Source organism: Podarcis liolepis (genome assembly GCF_965112155.1).
Source record: "Podarcis liolepis genome assembly, chromosome: 9".
Classification (NCBI taxonomy): Eukaryota; Metazoa; Chordata; class Lepidosauria; order Squamata; family Lacertidae; genus Podarcis; species Podarcis liolepis.
The window spans coordinates 43,684,959-43,705,187 of NC_139564.1; the positions used below are offsets into that span (position 1 = coordinate 43,684,959).

The window sequence follows — 20,229 nt, forward strand, 5'->3', positions numbered from 1 at the left end:
GAAGACGAATTCAAAATTACGACTGCCTTTAGATTGGGTAAGAAGCAAAACAGAAAGACTCCGAGAGACTGCTTGATTACACTTAGATCCAAGGAGGAAAGAGACAAAATATTGGGACTACACTTTGAAAAGGCCTTGCAGATTGGAAACTCAGCTGCACAGATCTTTAAAGACATTCCAAAATATTTTCTGGACTTAAGAAACTACTACAAGGACTTAGCCCTTTTATTAAAGAAAAACGCTATCCGTTTCAGGTGGGAATTCCCACAAGGGCTGTCATTTGACTATAAGGGAAACAAAGTGAAAATAAAGACAATTCAAGATAAAGACAAATTTTTGGCAAGACACCAGGAGGACTTACAGAAGGGGACTGTTGATGTACTTGCAGAACAGAGGAGAGCATTGGATATCCTGAATCTCCCGTTTGGACAAAAACCACTACCATCAGAAGAAGAGCAACAACTTGGAGCTGTTGGAGGAGCCTTAGAAAAATAACAAGATGGCTCTGCAATTCCTCAGTTGGAATTGTAATGGGCTCAATGGGCCTTTGAAGAGAAGACAAGTATTTCATATATTGAATAGAGAACAATTGGACTTGATATGCTTACAAGAAACTCACATAACCAGAGCCCACAGGAGATTACTTTCAAATAAAAGGCTAGGACAAGAATTTATTTCATCAGACAAAGTTAAGAAGAGAGGAGTTGTAATATATGTGAAGGAGAAATGGGCTCCAAAAATGATATTCAAAGATGAACAAGGGAGATATTTGGCTGTGGAGATACAAGTACAAGGAGAAAAATTCCTAGTTGTTGGAATTTATGCACCAAATGAAGGCAAATCCGACTTCTTTAAGAGACTTCATGAAACTCTGATGGACTATCTGGACTACAATATGATAATTATGGGAGACATGAATGGCGTGGTCTCCACTAATATGGACAAGGCACAAAGACTTACAGTCACCAAAGAAGGGAGACTCCCTAAGACTTTTTTCGAAATGACTGAAAATATGGACTTGATAGATATTTGGAGAACAAGGAACCCTCTGGAGAGAGAGGGAACCTTTTTCTCCCAAGCAATGATGACCTGGACCAGAATCGATCAAATCTGGGTTACTAGTGGAATGGCTCCGAAGATCAAGAAAGTGGAAATCTGCCCAAAAACTTGCTCCGACCATAACGCCGTGAAGATGGAGATGAAACTCACAACAACTGGTCAATTTAGATGGAGAATGAATGACACCCTCTTTCGTGATAAGGAGATTCTCACGAAGGCCCAAAAGACCCTAAAAGACTATTTTGAAATAAATTTGAGGACCGACGTGGAGAAAAGAGTGATCTGGGACGCAAGTAAAGCGGTGATGAGAGGATTTTTGATTCAACAAAACTCAATAAAGAGGAAAAAGCAAAATGAGAAAAAAGAGAAGATTCTGGAAATGATAAAGGAAGGAGAGAGGAAATTAAGAACAAAACCAAAGTCTCAGGACATTTTAAGAGAGATCAAATTATACCAAACACAATATATGGAATTAATGAACCAAGAGATTGAATGGAAGATAAGGCAAATGAAGCAAAAGACTTTTGAATCAGCAAATAAATGTGGCAAACTTTTGGCATGGCAATTGAAGAAAAGGCAGAAACTAAATACAGTTACAAGCCTGGAGGTGGATGGAAGGAACATATCCAAACCCAATGAAATTAGAAATTGCTTTTTAAGCTATTTTAAAAAACTCTACACCCAAGGCCCGCAAAATGAAGAAGATATAGACAAATTCCTCGGAAAATATGGACTACAAAACATCTCTCATCAAAGTAAGATGGACTTGAACCAGAGAATCTCAGAACAAGAGATAGAGGCTGCCATTCAGAATATGCAACTGGGCAAATCTCCAGGACCAGATGGACTGACTTCCAGATACTACAAATCGCTGAAGGAATGGTTGACTCAACCACTAAGAGAAGTTTGTAACGAGATCCTTGAGGGAAAAAAGGCACCTGAATCGTGGAAAGAGGCATATATTTCACTCATACCAAAGTCAGAGACTGAAAAGACCCAACTCAAGAACTACCGCCCAATATCCCTGCTTAATGTGGATTACAAAATTTTTGCAGACATTTTGGCAAAAAGATTTAAAAGAGTTTTGATGGAGAAGATTCATAAAGATCAAGCAGGCTTTCTCCCTAAAAGACATCTAGCAGACAATGTAAGGAATGTAATAGATATTTTGGAGAAGTTAGAGGTGAATATAAACACCAAGGCAGTATTGATCTTTGTGGATGCGGAGAAGGCCTTTGATAATATCTCTTGGAGTTTTATGAGGAAGAATCTTCATGGGATGGGGGTAGGTCAGGGCTTTGAGAATGGTATGGCTGCAATATACTCTGAACAAAAAGCTAAACTGATTGTAAACAATGTTGTGACTGAGGAGCTTAAGATAGAAAAAGGAACACGACAGGGGTGCCCGATTTCCCCATTACTTTTTATTTCAGTTCTGGAGGTGTTGCTGAATATGATAAGAAATGACCAGCAGGTCAAAGGTGTGCAGGTCGGAGCTAAACATTATAAGTTAAGAGCGTTCGCAGATGACCTAGTATTGACTTTGCAAGAGCCAAACACTAGTACGAAAAGGGTTTTAGAAATAATACAACAGTTTGGCCAGGTAGCTGGATTTAAGTTGAACAAGCAAAAAACCAAAGTTTTAGGGAAAAACCTAACAGATATGGAAAAGGAGAAATTTCAAGAGGAAACAGGTTTGACTGTGGTCAAGAAGGTTAAATACCTAGGGGTTTATTTAACATCTAAGAATCAGAATTTGTATAAGGACAACTATGAAAAATGCTGGTCAGAAATTAAAAAAGATTTAGAAATATGGTCAAATTTGAAACTGTCAATGTTAGGCCGAATTGCAGTAATTAAAATGAATGTATTGCCTAGAATGTTATTTTTGTTTCAGACCTTGCAGATTATTGATAAGATGGAATGTTTTAAGAGGTGGCACAAAGATATCTCGAAATTTGTCTGGCAGGGCAAAAAGCCCCGAATTAAATTTAAAATATTGACAGATGTTAAGGAAAGAGGGGGTTTTGCCCTGCCGGACCTAAAATTGTACTATGAGGCAGCAGCTTTTTGCTGGCTCAAAGAATGGATGCTCCTCGAGAACACGGACATCTTGGATCTGGAAGGTTTCAATAACGCTTTTGGTTGGCATGCATATCTTTGGTATGGTAAAGTTAACAGTGCCTTTAAAAATCACATTGTCAGAAAAGCATTGTTTAATGTTTGGATAAGATATAAAGATCTACTAGAAAACAAAACCCCTAGATGGGTGTCGCCAGTGGAGGCTAAAGCAGTGAAGAAACTCAATATGGAGGTCGGATGGCCGAAGTATTGGGAAATCTTAGAACAGGATGGAGATAAGTTCAAACTACAAAGTCAGGAGAAATTGAAGCATAAAGTAGAAAATTGGTTCCAATACCGCCAAATAATGGAATTTTTTAAACAGGACAGGAAAGTCGGTTTCCAGGTGGAAAAATCAAAATTAGAAACTGAACTGTTAGAACCCAATACTAAGAATTTATCTAGAATGTACAACTTGTTGTTGAAATGGAATACACAGGATGAAACAGTTAAATCGGCAATGATTAAGTGGGCTCAGGATGTTGGACATAATATTATGTCAGCTGACTGGGATTGGTTATGGAACACCGGTATAAAATTTACGGCATGTAATGCCTTAAAGGAAAACATTATGAAAATGGTATACAGGTGGTACATGACCCCAGTCAAGCTGGCAAAAATCTATCATTTGCCTGATAATAAATGTTGGAAGTGTAAAGAGACTGAAGGTTCCTTTTATCACCTTTGGTGGACATGCCCGAAGATTAAGGCCTTCTGGGAGATGATCTATAATGAAATGAAAAAGGTACTTAAATGTACCTTCCCTAAAAAACCAGAGGCCTTCCTCTTGGGCATTGTCGGCCAATTGGTGACAAAGAAAGATAGAGTTTTTTTCATGTATGCCACAACAGCAGCAAGAATACTCATCGCAAAATATTGGAAGACACAAGATTTACCCACTTTGGAAGAATGGCAGATGAAAGTGATGGACTATATGACACTGGCCGAGATGACAGGCAGAATCCGTGACCAACGAAAAGAGACGGTGGAAGAAGAATGGAGAAAATTTAAAAGTTATCTTAAGGACTACTATAAACTTAATGAATGCTAAAATGCCGTGGTTACCAGAAACAAAGGGGTACAGGGATATAAGGTTAGATTATAAAAGAGGACTAAGAGGATAGAGATTGGAAAGTAATATGGGAGTTGCTAGTTGAACTACGGACATTGGGATGCAGAGAGGGGGGGTATGGGGAAGTCCAAGAAAAGAGGTTTATGAAAATATGTTTGAAACTATACGTGTATGTTTGTCATTTTTTAATGTTTGTTTGTTTTTCTTAAAAATGTTGTAAAACCAATAAAAATTTTATAAAAAAAAAAAAAAAAAGTAATGTCACACAGCACAATGTGGCGCATGCATAGCATCACATGATGCAACAGGCCCCATCAGACCCTCCCATGGCTGTGATGAGCTCCGTCAGGCCTTGGTGCACTGTGTGACATCACACACACAACATGTTGGGTCACCCGACCAGGCATCCACAGTGGACGTTTTGTGGATGCCTTAGTACCCAGGGCTCTGCAAAGACAGCACCTGTGACTCAAAAAAAGAAGGCAATGTCATGAAGCAGAAAAATAATGCCCCGGGTCAACCTCCCCAACCAGGTCCCCTCTATATATGTGCTGGCTGAAACTGGGGGAAATGGAAGTCTAATAACATCTAAAGGGCACTAGATTGGAGAAGTTAGAAATATCATACAAGTAAGTTAGGTCCAATCTATGCCAGAAATAGCCCATAGTAAAATAAGTGTACAGTGGTACCTCGGGTTACATACGCTTCAGGTTACAGACTCCGCTAACCCAGAAATAGTACCTCGGGTTAAGAACTTTGCTTCAGGATGAGAACAGAAATCGTGTGGCGGTGGGGGGCAACAGCGGGAGGCCTCATTAGCTAAAGTGGTGCTTCAGGTTAAGAACAGTTTCAGGTTAAGAACGGACCTCCCGAGTGAATTAAGTACGTAACCAGAGGTACCACTGTATTCTATTATTTAGCAGTATGTTAAAATACTTTACTCATAGCTCCCCACTTTCTGTTCGAGCTACCATAAATTTCTAAAGACCTTGGGTGGCATCCAACTAATGTATCCAGTCAGCACAAGGATTTATTCATGTGCAACAGTACTCCACCCACCCACCCACCTCTCCTCCACCCTTCAAGCTCCCCAAACCTACTCCAGAAGGCTGGGCAACTAGGATGGAGCATATTGCATATCTTGAGAGAGGCAGTTCCACAGCCATGGGGCCACCACAGAAAAGGCTGCATCCCTTGTATATACCCCCTGCCTTCCCTTCCATTGCTCCAGGATCTTCCCAGCTGGTCACGTGTTCCAGACCTCATTCTTGCATGTCTATTACAATTTTCTGCCTACTAAGAGAAAAATAAAGGACCCCTGGACAGTTAAGTCCAGTCGAAGACAACTATGGGGTGCGGCACTCATCTCGCTTCAGGCCAAGGAATCCAGTGTTTGTCCACAGACAGCTTTCTGGGTCATGTGGCCAGCATGACTAAACCGCTTCTGGTGCACGGAGGACCATGACAAGTGCTAGAGCGCATGGAAGCGCCATTTACCTTTCCGCTGCAGCGGTACCTATTTATCTACTCTCACTGGTGTGCTTTTGAACTGCTAGGTTGGCAGAAGCTGGGACAAAGAAATGGGAGCTCACCCCGTCGTGGGGATTTGAACCGCCGACCTCCCAATCAGCAAGCCCAAGAGGATCAGTAGATTAGTCCACAGTGCCACCCGCTCCCCACAAATATACTGCTGGGAGCACACTAGAAAATTGTTTCCCAAATGAAATATTTCTAAAAAGAGTGAGGAGATTAAAGTGGAATATGGTACTCTTGTGTTGAGCAGTAGAATTCCCAAAGTTTTGGAGTTGCTGGATAACAGTGTTAGCCCACTCCCTGTCTGCTGAAAATAGAAGGTTATGTGCTTTCACCATTTCTTCCTGCTGAGATCTTTTATATTTATGGTGTACATTTCCTTCATTTAAAAAAAAAAATGGAGGAAACTATGCCTTTCTAGGATAAATATCTTTTAAAAAAACAACGCTGAGTTTGTATAAACAAAAGAAAGAACCTTTGAATCTGGATTTTGTTCTGTTTGAGTGAGCAGCCGTCTGTCTCAATGAACTGCACACATTACACTTCATCCTCCAGAGATTCTTATCACACAAGTTAGAATGAGTGAAAACATGCTTTTATCTTGTTCTAAAAGGGACAAAATTCACAACCTCTTTCCCACCCAAGCAAAGCACAGCATATGGGAAATACTGTAATTGGGGAAAGCATCCATTGGGCAGTCAGGGGGTAAGGGGAGATTACAGAATCTCCCCTTATAGATTTTATTTTTTTTACCTGTATAAAATTAATGCTGGATGTTAAATCATCAAATGAAAATGCCAAGAAGATTCTCCACAGTCTATATCAAGCAGTGAACTATTTTTTAATAGTTTTTAATCCTCTGAAGATTACCCGCTTATGATATTTTAACATTTTACTCATTTAGCTGTATCATTAACTATATTTCCATGTGGTCCACAGATAACCAAAAAAAAAACCCCATTCTTTAGAAACAGGACTATCAGATGATTTTAAAAAGTGATCCCTGTGCCATTTTTCTGGAATATTGAAACAATGATGGCGATAGCACATCTTGTTCAGTATTTCAGTTCTCTTGTACCTTGATATGTAAGTGAATCAACTAATCCCACACTGCAACAACAACAAAAAAGTAAAAGGGCTTTACTTTGACTAAATCACATTCTAGGTATGTAGGCAAGTATAATTTGTGTTTTGTCCAGGAAAGGAACTTCCAGAAGGGAAAAAATGGGCAAAGTGATGGAAAAGAGCTATATCAAAGGCACAACGAGTTTACTGGTGCCAGCACAAAAGAAGGTCATTCCAAACAGTAACTAGATTCTCCCATAAATGATTAAATAAGACAGCCAATTCTCTATGAATTCATATTGTTTGCATCCATGGTGCACCTGTTCACTAATGTGCTCTTTTGAGTATGGATAGGAAATGTGATCTGGCCTCACCTTAATGTTGTTATTATAAGAATGCATACAATGCAAATGTCTCTGAAAAAAGAGATGTCATACAAAGGAGGACAACTGAACTTTACTGTGATGCTAGCAAGGAAGCAGGTGTTGTTTTGGAAAAACTAATCTGTATATCTTCTCTTACTGTAGGTCATGTGGCAATACTGCTGATAGCCCCTCCCTGGGAAACCTCCCCTTCCCCCTCCCCCCAAAACCCTTTCCAGATAGGAAATAATATCTAATAAAATGGGTGTATTGAGTCTCTATATTGAATGTCAGGATTTAGCCATTCATTATGAGACAGCAAACACACATGCAAAGCTAATAGGACATCTCTAAACTGTCATGCTGGCTCCTCTCTTTTCCCATTTTATGCTGAACTGTAGGTAAGTCTGGTTGCTTTCTCATACCTTTTTATGTTTATTTGACCTTCCCAATTCAAAGTCTGGAATATAAGGGTGTTTTCACCCACAAGGCTAAAGCAACTTGTGTCAACTGGATTTTCTTGAACTGCTTTAAATCTCTCAAACAGTAGAAACAATAAATTTGCAAGAAATGTTAACTGTTTAAAAGCATATCTCAAGGGGTGTGCATTGGATTGGGTTTACTCACAAGGTAAAGCAGGATACCTTGGACTGGATTCTCAGAGTTGAAGTGCTATTTCTAGGAGGTGGCACCTTTTGGGCACCTTGATGTGGGCATCATACTACTGCTATGGTCAAGCATTTGCTGAAAGCAAAATAAATTACTCTAAGTTTACCATAACTCCAGAATGGGATGGTGGACAAAACCTAAAATTTGCAAGATTTTTCCTTTGCCAATTGTGGCCAAAAATTTAAAAAAAAAAATGTTATGGGTGGTTTTTTCCCCTTTTTAAAAAAGGAAAAAACACAAAAGGCCCTGGACTTATTTGCCTATAATTTGGAAGTCTTTAACCACTTCATAGGGACGCAGGTGGTGCTGTGGGTTAAACCACAGAGCCTAGGACTAGCCTATCAGAAGGTCGGCAGTTCGAATCCCTGTGACGGGGTAAGCTCCCGTTGCTCGGTCCCTGCTCCTGCCAACCTAGCAGTTCAAAAGCACATCAAAGTGCAAGTAGATAAATAGGTACTGCTCCGGCGGGAAGGTAAACGGTGTTTCCGTGCTCTGCTCTGGTTCACCAGAAGCGGCTTAGTCATGCTGGCCATATGACCCTGAAGCGGTACGCCAGCTCCCTCAGCCAATAAAGTGAGATGAGCACCGCATCCCCAGAGTCGGTCACAACTGGACCTAATGGTCAGGGGTCCCTTTACCTTTATCTTTAACCACTTCATAGAGTGGTTGAAGTTTGCCAAATTATAGAGGTCATTATATTACAGTGGTACCTCGGGTTAAGAACTTAATTCATTCTGGAGGTCCGTTCTTAACCTGGAACTGTTCTTAACCTGAGGTACCACTTTAGCTAAGGGGGCTCCCGCTGCTGCTGCTGTGCCGCCACCACCACACGATTTCTGTTCTCTTCCTGAGGTAAAGTTCTTAACCCGAGGTACTATTTCCAGCTTTGTGGAGTCTGTAACCTGACGTGTCTGTAACCCGAAGTACCACTGTATGCAGATTTCATCCAAATTTGTCCAAAGAAAAAAAGTTATAACCGGAGCACACGGAAACGCCATTTGCCTTCCCACGGCAGTGGTACCTATTCATTTACTTGTACTGGCATGCTTTTGAACTGCTAGGTTAGCAGGAGCTGGGACAGAGCAATGGGAGCTAACCCCATCACAGGGATTTGAACCACCAACCTTCTGATCAGAAAGCCCAAGAGGCTCAGTGGTTTAAACCACAGCACCACTGGCATCCCTTTTTTGCTACTATTACCAGCATACATATAGGGTATTGCACCATGGCTGTTCCTTGACTCTTTGATAACATCTGATTGGGGTGTATGGGGGGTGTACAGTTTAGTTGTATACTATTTACTGAGAACTAACTTCCATTGGGTTCAGTTATGCTTACTCCAAAGTAAGTGAGTAGAGGATTACAGCTAGATTTACCTCCTACACCAGTGCCACCCTAACCACGTTGCCATTCCTATTCACATGGCCTGCTTCCATCAAATACAACTGGAATTTCCATTTAGTAGTAGTTCCCACTGCTGGTTAGGTATATGCCAGGACTATGGTACAGAAATAAATAAAATGGAACAACCTGTTTTCTTACATTAAGGGGCTCCTATTATCTCAAACATCTCATTAACTGTATGATGGTATGATCACCAGTTTTGCATTTCCCAATACATTTATGCACCATCTGCCACAGTTTCAATAGAGCTGGAGATGTTGTTTGTAGAATGTAGGTTTGTAAAAAAAAAAAAAAAAAGCAATAAGCAATAAGAAGTTTGAATGTCAATCATTGTAAAATTAAAGAACTCAGGTGGCTTATCTGAATCTCCCCAACTGGAACAACTTCTGTCAGTCATCAAGACTGGGTATTGCCAGCACTGTAACAAGACAGCACTAAACCGTCTTTGGTGGTCAGATCAAGACCTTGTCTGCTTTAGATCTATCCCTGGGGGATTTGAAGTTCATAAAAGATTCATGCTGGGAGAATAACTGAAAAGATTGTCTTCCTGATGACAATTTATTTAATAGCGAATCAACATCTAGACATCTCAAAATACAAAAGAGTTTTTGACAGCCCAAAGCCACCTTCGGTTAGCAACACAAGATTTTCAAACCATGTTTCACAAAGTGGATTAGTGAGAATTATGTATAGTCACTATGTACAGCAATAACTTTTTTAATGATTTGTAATTCCTGGGGAAAGATCCCTCTCAATATGAAAACAAGACCTTCCATCAGGGCTTCATTGTTGCTGTAAAACATTCCCTACTGTGTTTATGAATGTGACCATGTGTGACTATTAGATGTAACTCTTGGCACGATTTGAGAAAGAGAGAACACTAGATGATAGATAGATAGATAGATAGATAGATAGATAGATAGATATGTAGATAGATAGATAGATGATAGATAGATAGATAGATAGATAGATAGATAGATATGTAGATAGATATGTAGATAGATAGATAGATGATAGATAGATAGATAGATAGATAGATAGATGATAGATAGATAGATAGATAGATAGATAGATAGATAGATAGATAGATATAGATGATAGATAGATAGATAGATAGATAGATAGATAGATAGATAGATAGATAGATAGATAGATAGATGATAGATAGATAGATGATAGATAGATAGATAGATAGATAGATAGATAGATAGATAGATAGAGATGATAGATAGATGATAGATAGATAGATAGATAGATAGATGATAGATAGATAGATAGATAGATAGATAGATAGATAGATAGAGATAGATAGATAGATAGATAGATAGATAGATAGATGATAGATAGATGATAGATAGATAGATAGATAGATAGATAGATGATAGATAGATAGATAGATAGATAGATAGATAGATAGATAGATAGATGATAGATAGATAGATAGATAGAGATGATAGATAGATAGATAGATAGATAGATAGATAGATAGATAGATAGATAGATATAGCTCTATAACCAAACAGCTACATTTGTTTTCCTTTGGAGATAGGCTTATTAAGTACTTTCAAATACAGAAATGCATTATAGTTAACCCAACCCAATTTCAGATATCCTTTCAGTCATCTGCCATGCTATCTCTAGCAGGGAGTCACAGGTACTGGTTTGGCAAAGAATGCCTAAAACAAAAAGCTGTGATGCTATTCATTTTCTGTGAATTTAGCTTGCAATCCTATCATTTGCATCCTGCTACGTAAATGCTACATTTATTAGATAAAGCAGAAAATAATACAGTACTTAGGAGTGGCTCAAGTGTTGCAGCAAATGACAGATGATCTACCATTCTTGGCTCATTCATTTCAAGCTCTCTCAGTAAGCATTTAAAGAAAGTTTGTGTTTTTGTCACCCAAGCGTCTCCTGGATTTGTAGTGTTGGCACAAGCCGACTGAGTGTAGGTCACACCTGCATTATTCCGGGGTGATTTGTTGTTCAGTTGCATTACCCATGCGCTGAACACAGCAGGTGCCACCATTCTGTGAGTTGGGAAAGTGGATGTCACCATTTTGTGAGCAGTTACTCCTACTAGCACATGAATCGAGACCAGGAACAGACCAGATGAAGATGCAGAGCAGGAAGGGAGCCCCATGCAGATTGTTGTACACACTACTTTTAGTTTAAAATCACACAAGCTTGGAATAATGCCCTGCAGCATACATGGCTGATAGGCCTCAATACATATATCAGGTAAGCATGCTCAGCTGGCCAACTTGGTATTATGAGCTAGGTAAACACAAACTTCAGTGCCCCCATCAAGTAGATATTTGTCTTGCAAAGCACATTTGGTAGGAAAATGCAAAGTGGATTTGGAGGCAGGAGAGGTGGAAGAAGCTTTAGTAGGTGGGTGGACAAAGCTCAGGTTGGAACCTTGACCATCCGCCAGGGCTATCTCCACCCAGAAGCTTCATCCTCATTAGCCTATGGTGATAGTCTCCAGTTAAAATGAAACCCATTTCATTGTCTCAACTTCCGGACTAACAGTCAACATGCTCTAATTCGATCTTCTCTTACTTGTGTGATTCTGTATCACTTTGTATTATCACCCAGCAAATCATATATGTTTCTGGCTAGGGGCGGGTAGGATGATTGCTGCAGGTTTATCCACTGTTTATCATCACCACCACCATTTCTGGGCATTACATGGGTTTAAAATGTATGTTCAAATAGATGTGGATGGAGACATTGATCTCAACAGGCACATGAGACACATGGAATTGAAACCAATTTCCCCCCTGAGAACTTGGGAAAGCCCATGAGGTTTTGAGAGTGCTCAAAGAAAATAGTCTCAGAAACCTGCTCATTCATTTATTTTTGAGGTGAATGTAGGGTGTTTGTGACCCTCTGAAGGTTAGAAGCCCACAAATAAAGATATCAATTTTAGTTATTACTTTCAAAATGTACAGTGGTATGCTAGAGATGTTCCCCCAACTCCCCCAAAATTATTTGTTCACATCTACAAGGACTATTTTCTTATTTCCTTTCCAGATAATTGCTTGCACTGAAACCATCTCATGTCAAAACTAATTCCAAAGCATTTGGCTGTAAGAAATGCTATAGCTCCTGTCCTATATTCACTTTCATGGGAGTAAGCTCCAGTTAGCTGAACAGGGCTTAGTTTTGAATAGCAATGTGCATAATTGTGCCCTAAGTTGCTTATTATATGGAACTCCTTAAGTTTTGATCCTAAAGAATTCACATCTTTATAGAACGGGCAACTGGCTAGTAAATGTTGTTGCTGTTGTTTTTAGGCCAACTCAAGAAAGATAGATTTTTGCAAGCTGTAGATTTTCAGAAACTGTGTGTCCTCAATATGGGAATGAAACAAATACAGCGAAAAGCATTCTTTAAAAAAATTACCTTTATTGCAGTGGTGAAGAACCCTTTCTAAACCAGAAGGAAGGACCACAGCTCAGTGGTAGAGCAATCAGAAAGTTCAACGTTCAAACTGGGCAGGGGAGCCAACAATAGGGGGGATTAGGGGCCCAAGCAACCAGACAATATTTGTTGTGGGTGCTCAGCACCTGCACTGCAGGACCCCTGATGCAACTTCCAGTGCCTTGCGAAGCACCAGAGGTCATGCCTGAGACCTTGTGAGACCTTGGAGATGCCGTCTGAGGCCTTGCAAGACCTCAGAACCTGACTTCCAGTGCCACAAGACAGGTTCTGAGGCTGTAGGGCATGTGATGTCATGACGTCACATCGCAATGTCACGTCATGACGTCATGTCGCGCACGATGGGCACCCATAACCTGGGGCCCAAATCAGCACCCCTGAAACTGGGGCATCACCAAGTAGGGATGGCAGACATTCCCTGCTTGGAACCTTGGAGAGCTGTTGCAAGTCAGTGTAGACAATGCTCTGTAAAACGGACCAATGGTCTGCGTAAGTGTGAGACAGTTTCCTATGTTCCTATTCCCTCACAGGGAATCTTCTGGTAGGGTTGCCATATTTCAAACAGTGAAAATCCAGGCAGAAAAGTTGTTGAGTTTTTTGGGGCCAAAGTTACGGCCAGACCATGATGCCAACTGCATTAATCCAGATATGTCCAGACGTATATATTCTGGGAACTGTGTGCCAGTGGGTTGTGTGTCAATAGAGAGGACCCTTAGCTCTGTAGACTAAGCTATATTCCAGCTATGCAAAAGCCAAATGTTTCTGCATCCTCCTCCACCTCTCCCTACAAGCAAGAAAGATGCATTGTGGTAGTTCAAGGACACATTCCAGCGAGGCAAAAATACTCAAAGAGGGTGCAGAACAGGGCCAATGAGGGGGGTGATCTGATGAGATGAAATGGCCTTGATCCTGAGAGCCAGATAAGGAGGTCTGAAGTGCCACATTCGTATACACCCACCCCAGGCTTGCAATTACCTAAAGGTAAAGGTAAAGGGACCCCTGACCATTAGGTCCAACTGTGGCCGACTCTGGGGTTGCGGCGCTCATCTTGCTTTATTGGCCGAGGGAGCTGGCGTACAGCTTCCGGGTCATGTGGCCAGCATGACTAAGCCGCTACTGGCGAACCAGAGCAGCGCACGGAAATGCCGTTTACCTTCCCACCGGAGCGGTACCTTATTGATCTACTTGCACTTTGACGTGCTTTTGAACTGCTAGGTTGGCAGGAGTAGGGACCAAGCAATGGGAACTCACCCTGTCATGGGGATTCGAACCGCCGACCTTCTGATTGGCAAGTCCTAGGCTCTGTGGTTTAACCCACAGTGCAACCATTACCTACTCCAGCTTTATTGGTTCATTCAACCTATATCCCATCCATTCTGTCTATTCACTTACGCCTAAGGGTTTTTTTGAAACTGAGTGATATCATTCAGAACATGAAGCACCAGCTTTACATATCAGATGCTTCCTGGCATCTCCTATCATGGAGGGCATGATATCCCTGTCATTTGAGCACACTGCTGCTTAACTAACAAACAGTGTAGGATTAACTTTTGAGCTGCTGCACAAGTTCAAACCTTTCTGTGTGGAGAAGTGCAAAATCTGATGTCATCAAAAGAGAGGACTAAAAGTATTGGCATGGATTTATGTATAACATTACGGCTATTTCTATTCTGATGAGAAGTAGTGGGTGTGCAATTTGGATAGTTCAGTGCTAATGTAGTTCTGAGGCCCCCATATGCCTTGGCACTAAAAATCCCACAATTGGTCTCATAAAAAAAGTCCCTTTACAATGTGCTAATTATATCAGTGTTATCTGACAGGTCTAATTACGGCCTTAAAGAATATATGTAAAGTGCACACACACACACACACACACACACACACACTGTATACAAACAGGTTTTCAAAACCATGCCTTCTGGTGGATTAACCTGGGGGTGATGCAGACAGAACACAACAGATGGGTATTATTTTAATTTAACAGGATGTATCCCATATCCCAAAACTGTAGATAAATGCAGTATTTCCTCCTAACTTCTGAAGAAGCAGACATTAAGGCATTGCATACTCTCCCTATTTTGTACATGAGCTTGGAAGTTTATTTTTAAAAGCAACTAATTCAAGTTTAACATGTCCAAAAAGGACATGTTCCCACTTGTCCTTTTATACAAAATGAACTAGTTGGTTTCAGGTTCAGTTCACAGTTCTATTCACATTCATCCAAATGCTCCTTGGCTATTCCCGCCCCCCCCCCCCAGCATTCAGGAGGCTGAGAGCTGCTGTGCTAAAGTGTAAAACATACTTAAGAAGAGTGGAATGCAAAATGATTAATTTGTTTTTCTCAACAATTATCATGTTTAAGCTTAAAGGCTCAAAGTGTCTAAAGATGAAGGAAGACATTCAAAGTTCTTAACACACACACACCCCCCCAAAAAAATAAACTTAATTCATGTTCAATTCACCCAGCAGCAATTATGGGAATAACTTTCAGGTGTAGTTCAGAGATTTTTGAACTAATTCACTGAACATTGTTAAAACAAATTACTTTATTCCAAGCACAGTCTACACCACAGCTTGGATATAGATTATCCAACACTTCTACTTGAACCCCAGCTTTCTGGTACAGCTTCCATTTATTTTCTGTTCCAGGCTCCCCTGGATCCCAGTAACAATGGCTATTGGTGGGGAACAAGAGAGAGATATTTCCAGTGACTGCACCCAGGCTCTGAAACTACCTCCCAATCTTTTAGCCTTAGCTGCAAAGTCCTGTGTTGCCTATTTTTATTCTGCTGAGCTGTTTGTCTGTTATTAGTTATAACTGGCTCCTGTTTATTTTGTCCTTATCATTATAGTTACATGGGTGTGTTTGGCACTAAATATCCTGGAATTGGTCTCCTGGGGGGGGGGGTCTTTTATAGCTGTGCCACCCAATTATAGCTATGTCATCTGACAGGTCATACACATACACACACACATACACATACACACACACACACACACACACGTACTACGTCTGCAATTCTGACCAAAAAGTGAGCAACCATTTGCTAAACTTCAACTCTGCAAACCCTAGCCTATCAGATTTATCAATAATTCCGGGTTCAATTCCCAGGGTTTCCAAATAGGTTTGGGAATGACTCCTTCCTGAAACCCTGGGAAAACACTGCCAGTCAGTGTCAGAATACTGGGCTAGTTGAACATGTGGTCTTTTTGTGTATTTATTTTATTGATATTTATAAAAATGCTTACATGACACCATCTCACGTAATATATCAAGGTGGTGTACAGTGATATATACAAACACATAGTTCCTATGCCTCCCTCCAAATCCCCTTTTCAATCCAGCCCACCTGACTTCCTCTTCTGGCAGCAGAAATGGGATGGAGCAAGGGAGGGCAGTCTCCCCCATCCATCTTTTCTCTTTCCGATTCACCACTATTAGGGTTACAAGGAAAGGCTTAGGAATGCACTGAAATGTGGCTTCCCCAGAACTTTCAGTCTATCATGTTTATATTGTATCTGAAGTGACCACCACAAGTTGATGGTATTTCTGAGGTAGGAAAGACAAATCTTGCAAATGTCACTCATACTACTACTACTACTACTACTAATAATAATAATAATAATTTATACCCCGCTTCCAACAAAAGATTAAAAATACATTTAAACATCAGGCTTCCCTAAACAAGACTTCCTTCAGATGTCTTCTAAACGTCAGATAGTTGTTTATTTTTTTGACATCTGATGGGAGGGTGTTTCACAGGGTGGGCACCACTACCAAGAATTCCCTCTGCCTGGTTCACTGTAACTTTGCTTCTCGCAGTGAAGGAACCGCCAGAAGGCCCTCAGCATTGGACCTTAGTGTCCAGGCAGAACAACGGGTGTAGAGACAATGCATACAATCATGCAACAGGGTGAGACCACAAAAGTCCAAGTATTTCAGCCTCCTGTAACAAGACAGGACTGCTCACACCAATTTCCTGCAAATCAAACTTTGGCAGTTCATGCCATAGCTTGGAACAGGCTGAGAACACGTGAACCAAATCACATTGACAAAAACAGCATCTGATGACACAAAGCAATTAAAAGACACCTTCTAAAAGTGGGGGGGGGGCAAAAGCAAAGCAAAATAAAATAAAACATATAGCACAAGCACATACTCTCCTCTTATCATTGCATCTACTTCTCAGTAGAAAAGGGATTTCAGCAAAACAAATGGACAGTGATTGCCTTGCATGCTGGTTTGCATTGCTATGTAGCTTTGTTGTTGTTTGGTCGTTTACTCGTGTCCGACTCTTTGTGACCCCATGGACCAGAGCACGCCAGGCACTTCTGTCCTCCACTGCCTCCCGCAGTTTGGTCAAACTCATGCTGGTAGCTTCGAGAACACTATCCAACCATCTCGTCCTCTGTTGTCCCCTTCTCCTTGTGCCCTCCATCTTTCCCAACATCAGGGTCTTTTCCAGGGAGTCTTCTCTTCTCATGAGGTGGCCAAAGTATTGGAGCCTCAGCTTCAGGATCTGTCCTTCCAGTGAGCACTCAGGGCTGATTTCCTTAAGAATGGAGAGGTTTGATCTTCTTGCAGTCCATGAGACTCTCAAGAGTCTCCTCCAGCACCATGATTCAAAAGCGTCAATTCTTCGGCTATCAGCCTTCTTTATGGTCCAGCTCTCACTTCCATACATCACTACTGGGAAAACCATAGCTTTTACTATACGGACCTTCGTTGGCAAGGTGATGTCTCTGCTTTTTAAGATGCTGTCTAGGTTTGTCATTGCTTTTCTCCCAAGAAGCAGGCGTCTTTTAATTTCGTGACTGCTGTCACCATCTGCAGTGATCATGGAGCCCAAGAAAGTAAAATCTCTCACTGCCTCCATTTCTTCCCCGTCTATTTGCCAGGAGGTGATGGAACCAGTGGCCATGATCTTCATTTTTTTGATGTTGAGCTTCAAACCATATTTTGCGCTCTCCTCTTTCACCCTCATTAAAAGGTTCTTTAATTCCTCCTCACTTTCTGCCATCAGTGTTGTGTATAGGTCACTAGCAAGGCACCCAAAACTTCAGTGGACACATCATCAACAGACAGCAAAACTATCATAAGCCAGCAAATGTCAGGGAGAAAAGATACGTTTTTTGACCTGGTTACAAAAGGATGTTAATGATCACACCAGGCAGACTTCATTGGGGAAAGCGTTCCATAAGTGGGGAAACACAACTGAAAAGCTTCCCTCAAAGGGGGCACCTAGAAAAGGGTGAAGATTTAATGATAAGTTCATATTGGGAGAGGTGCTCCAAAAGATTGGTTCTGGCAGTTAGGAATTTGAATGATAACATAATACTTATTCATAAATGTTTTGATTCTCCTTTTCTCAACAGATCACCAGAAAGACGGCCATGGGCTCCCCCTACACAGAGATGGAAATGGCAACTATTTTCTTTGCTGTGCTGGTATTTCTTCTCTGTACAGCATTTGGAATCTGTGGTGAAAATATCAGTCGGTTTAATGGTATGGAAATTGCCAACTTCAACATCCCTTGCAATATGAATAGCAATACCTTGGAATGCTACATTATGCAACTATATCAGAGCAAAGGCCACCAACGTGGCAGCAATATTGTGACTGGCACCCCCAACACTCTCTCAAAATTCAAAATGTGTCCAGTGGGTAGTCCAAAATGATTGGCAGCCCCTGCTTAAGGCAGTGCTTGAAGTGGGGTAGGTAAAAGGTAAAGGTACCCCTGACCAATAGGTCCAGTCGCGGACGACTCTGGGTTGCTGCGCTCCTCTCGCTCTATAGGCTGAGGAAGCTGGCGTTTGTCCACAGACAGCTTCCGGGTCATGTGGCCAGCATGACTAAACTGCTTCTGGCGAACCATAGCAGCACACAGAAATGAGCTTTTGAACTGCTAGGTGGGCAGGAGCAGGGACGAAGCAACGGGAGCTCACCCCGTTGTGCGGATTCAAACCACCAACCTTCTGATCAGCAAGCCCTAGGCTCTGTGGTTTAACCCACAGCACCATCCGCATCCCCAAAGTGGGATAGAGTGCATCCCATCACTAACAGCAACCCTACCTATCCACTAGCATGCTCTTCCTTTAAACTACCTGAAGTTGTTAGAGTTGGAATACTTGGGAAGCCCCAATATTCAGGCTGCCATTGACATGGGAGCTGGGGAACGACATACATAGACATTTTACTAGACCAGATTTCACGAGGATCTCATTACAAGACAGCTGCAAACAAATAAATATACCTTTGTTTTGTTTTAAACCACCTCGGCTGTCAACAAGATGGACTATTCATCTCAGCCACAAGGTTGCTATTACATTGGAAAGAGATCAAAACATCAACATTTCAAATAACCAAAATCATGTCTTCATTGCAGATACAGGACAGAAATCAAGGGCATCTTCAGCGGAGCCACTTTATGTATGACCTGCTTATTCTTTCCCTGAATATTCAGCATTTGGGCTTGGTAACCAGAAGCTATCCAAATATGCCACAGTAGGTTTTAAAAAGTCGTTTTCAAAGAACACAGAAGTATTTAGAATATACCTAGGATTCAACCAGAAACTGATTGCTACAAAGCCAATATTGTTTAATTTGAGGTATGCATGTGAGCTGCTATAATAATTATAACGCCTGTGCTGTTGTCATTTTGCCCAGCCAATATTTTCTGCAGCTTATTATTTTAATTTCTGTTGCTTTGTAAACAAATAAACTTCCAAAGAGGGAGGCACAAACACAAACACGGATTGTCGCCTGATTTCAACTCCTACACAATTTGTACTTACACCCACCATTAATACATGTTTAAATCAAGGATTCTGAATCCAGAAATAGATCTGAAAGTGTAGTCTGTAATCATTTATGGATCAACTTATAAACACTAGTAAGAACTCATGGGCTGAACTGCAATAAAAATAACGCTTGGAAATATTACTTGGCAAGAGATGCCCAGTGTCTGATTTTGCAAGACATTGAGTATCTGCATTGTTGTGACTGGTATTCTTCACTACCAAGCATTCCACATGAAAGAGCATTTAATAACAATGCAATAAGTACTCAACTGTTTACTCACAACCCTTGAAAGCACAATGCATTGCTCAAATGTTGGGAGAAAACATCAGATCCTTTGAATTGTCCAAGAAAAAGGTCATTCCTCTCCCCCTTCAGGGCCAACTCATGCCCATTTTTTCATACCCATTCCTGAATATGCAAATTGTATAGATCGTCAAATGAAAGGGGAATTAGATTTGTATTTAAAAATTCAGGCAGTCAGCCATTTTCCTTTGTAGTTCCCCCCGCATTAATTGGTATTCACCAGTTATTTCCTAACAATAGCCCCCCCTGTTCTCAGCTGATCTGTATGGATCAGCTGAAGAGGGGGTTGTGTGCCTCTGTGTTTGTGCAAAAGAGGGTGTGTGTGCCCATATTCCCTTATAGCCACCCCTACCACTGTCCCAAACCCCTGAACTAGATTGGCAAATCCTACC

At 41.1% G+C, this 20,229-nt stretch overlaps 1 long non-coding RNA gene across 1 annotated transcript; it reads left to right on the top strand.

Moving 5' to 3' along the window:
- The first annotated feature begins 4,683 nt into the window (after nt 1–4,683).
- Nucleotides 4,684–19,294, top strand: LOC310714771. The gene is made up of 3 exons (XR_014530059.1): nt 4,684–4,881; nt 18,109–18,238; nt 19,119–19,294. It is a non-coding gene; the product is annotated as an uncharacterized lncRNA (long non-coding RNA).
- Nucleotides 19,295–20,229: the final 935 nt, after the last annotated feature.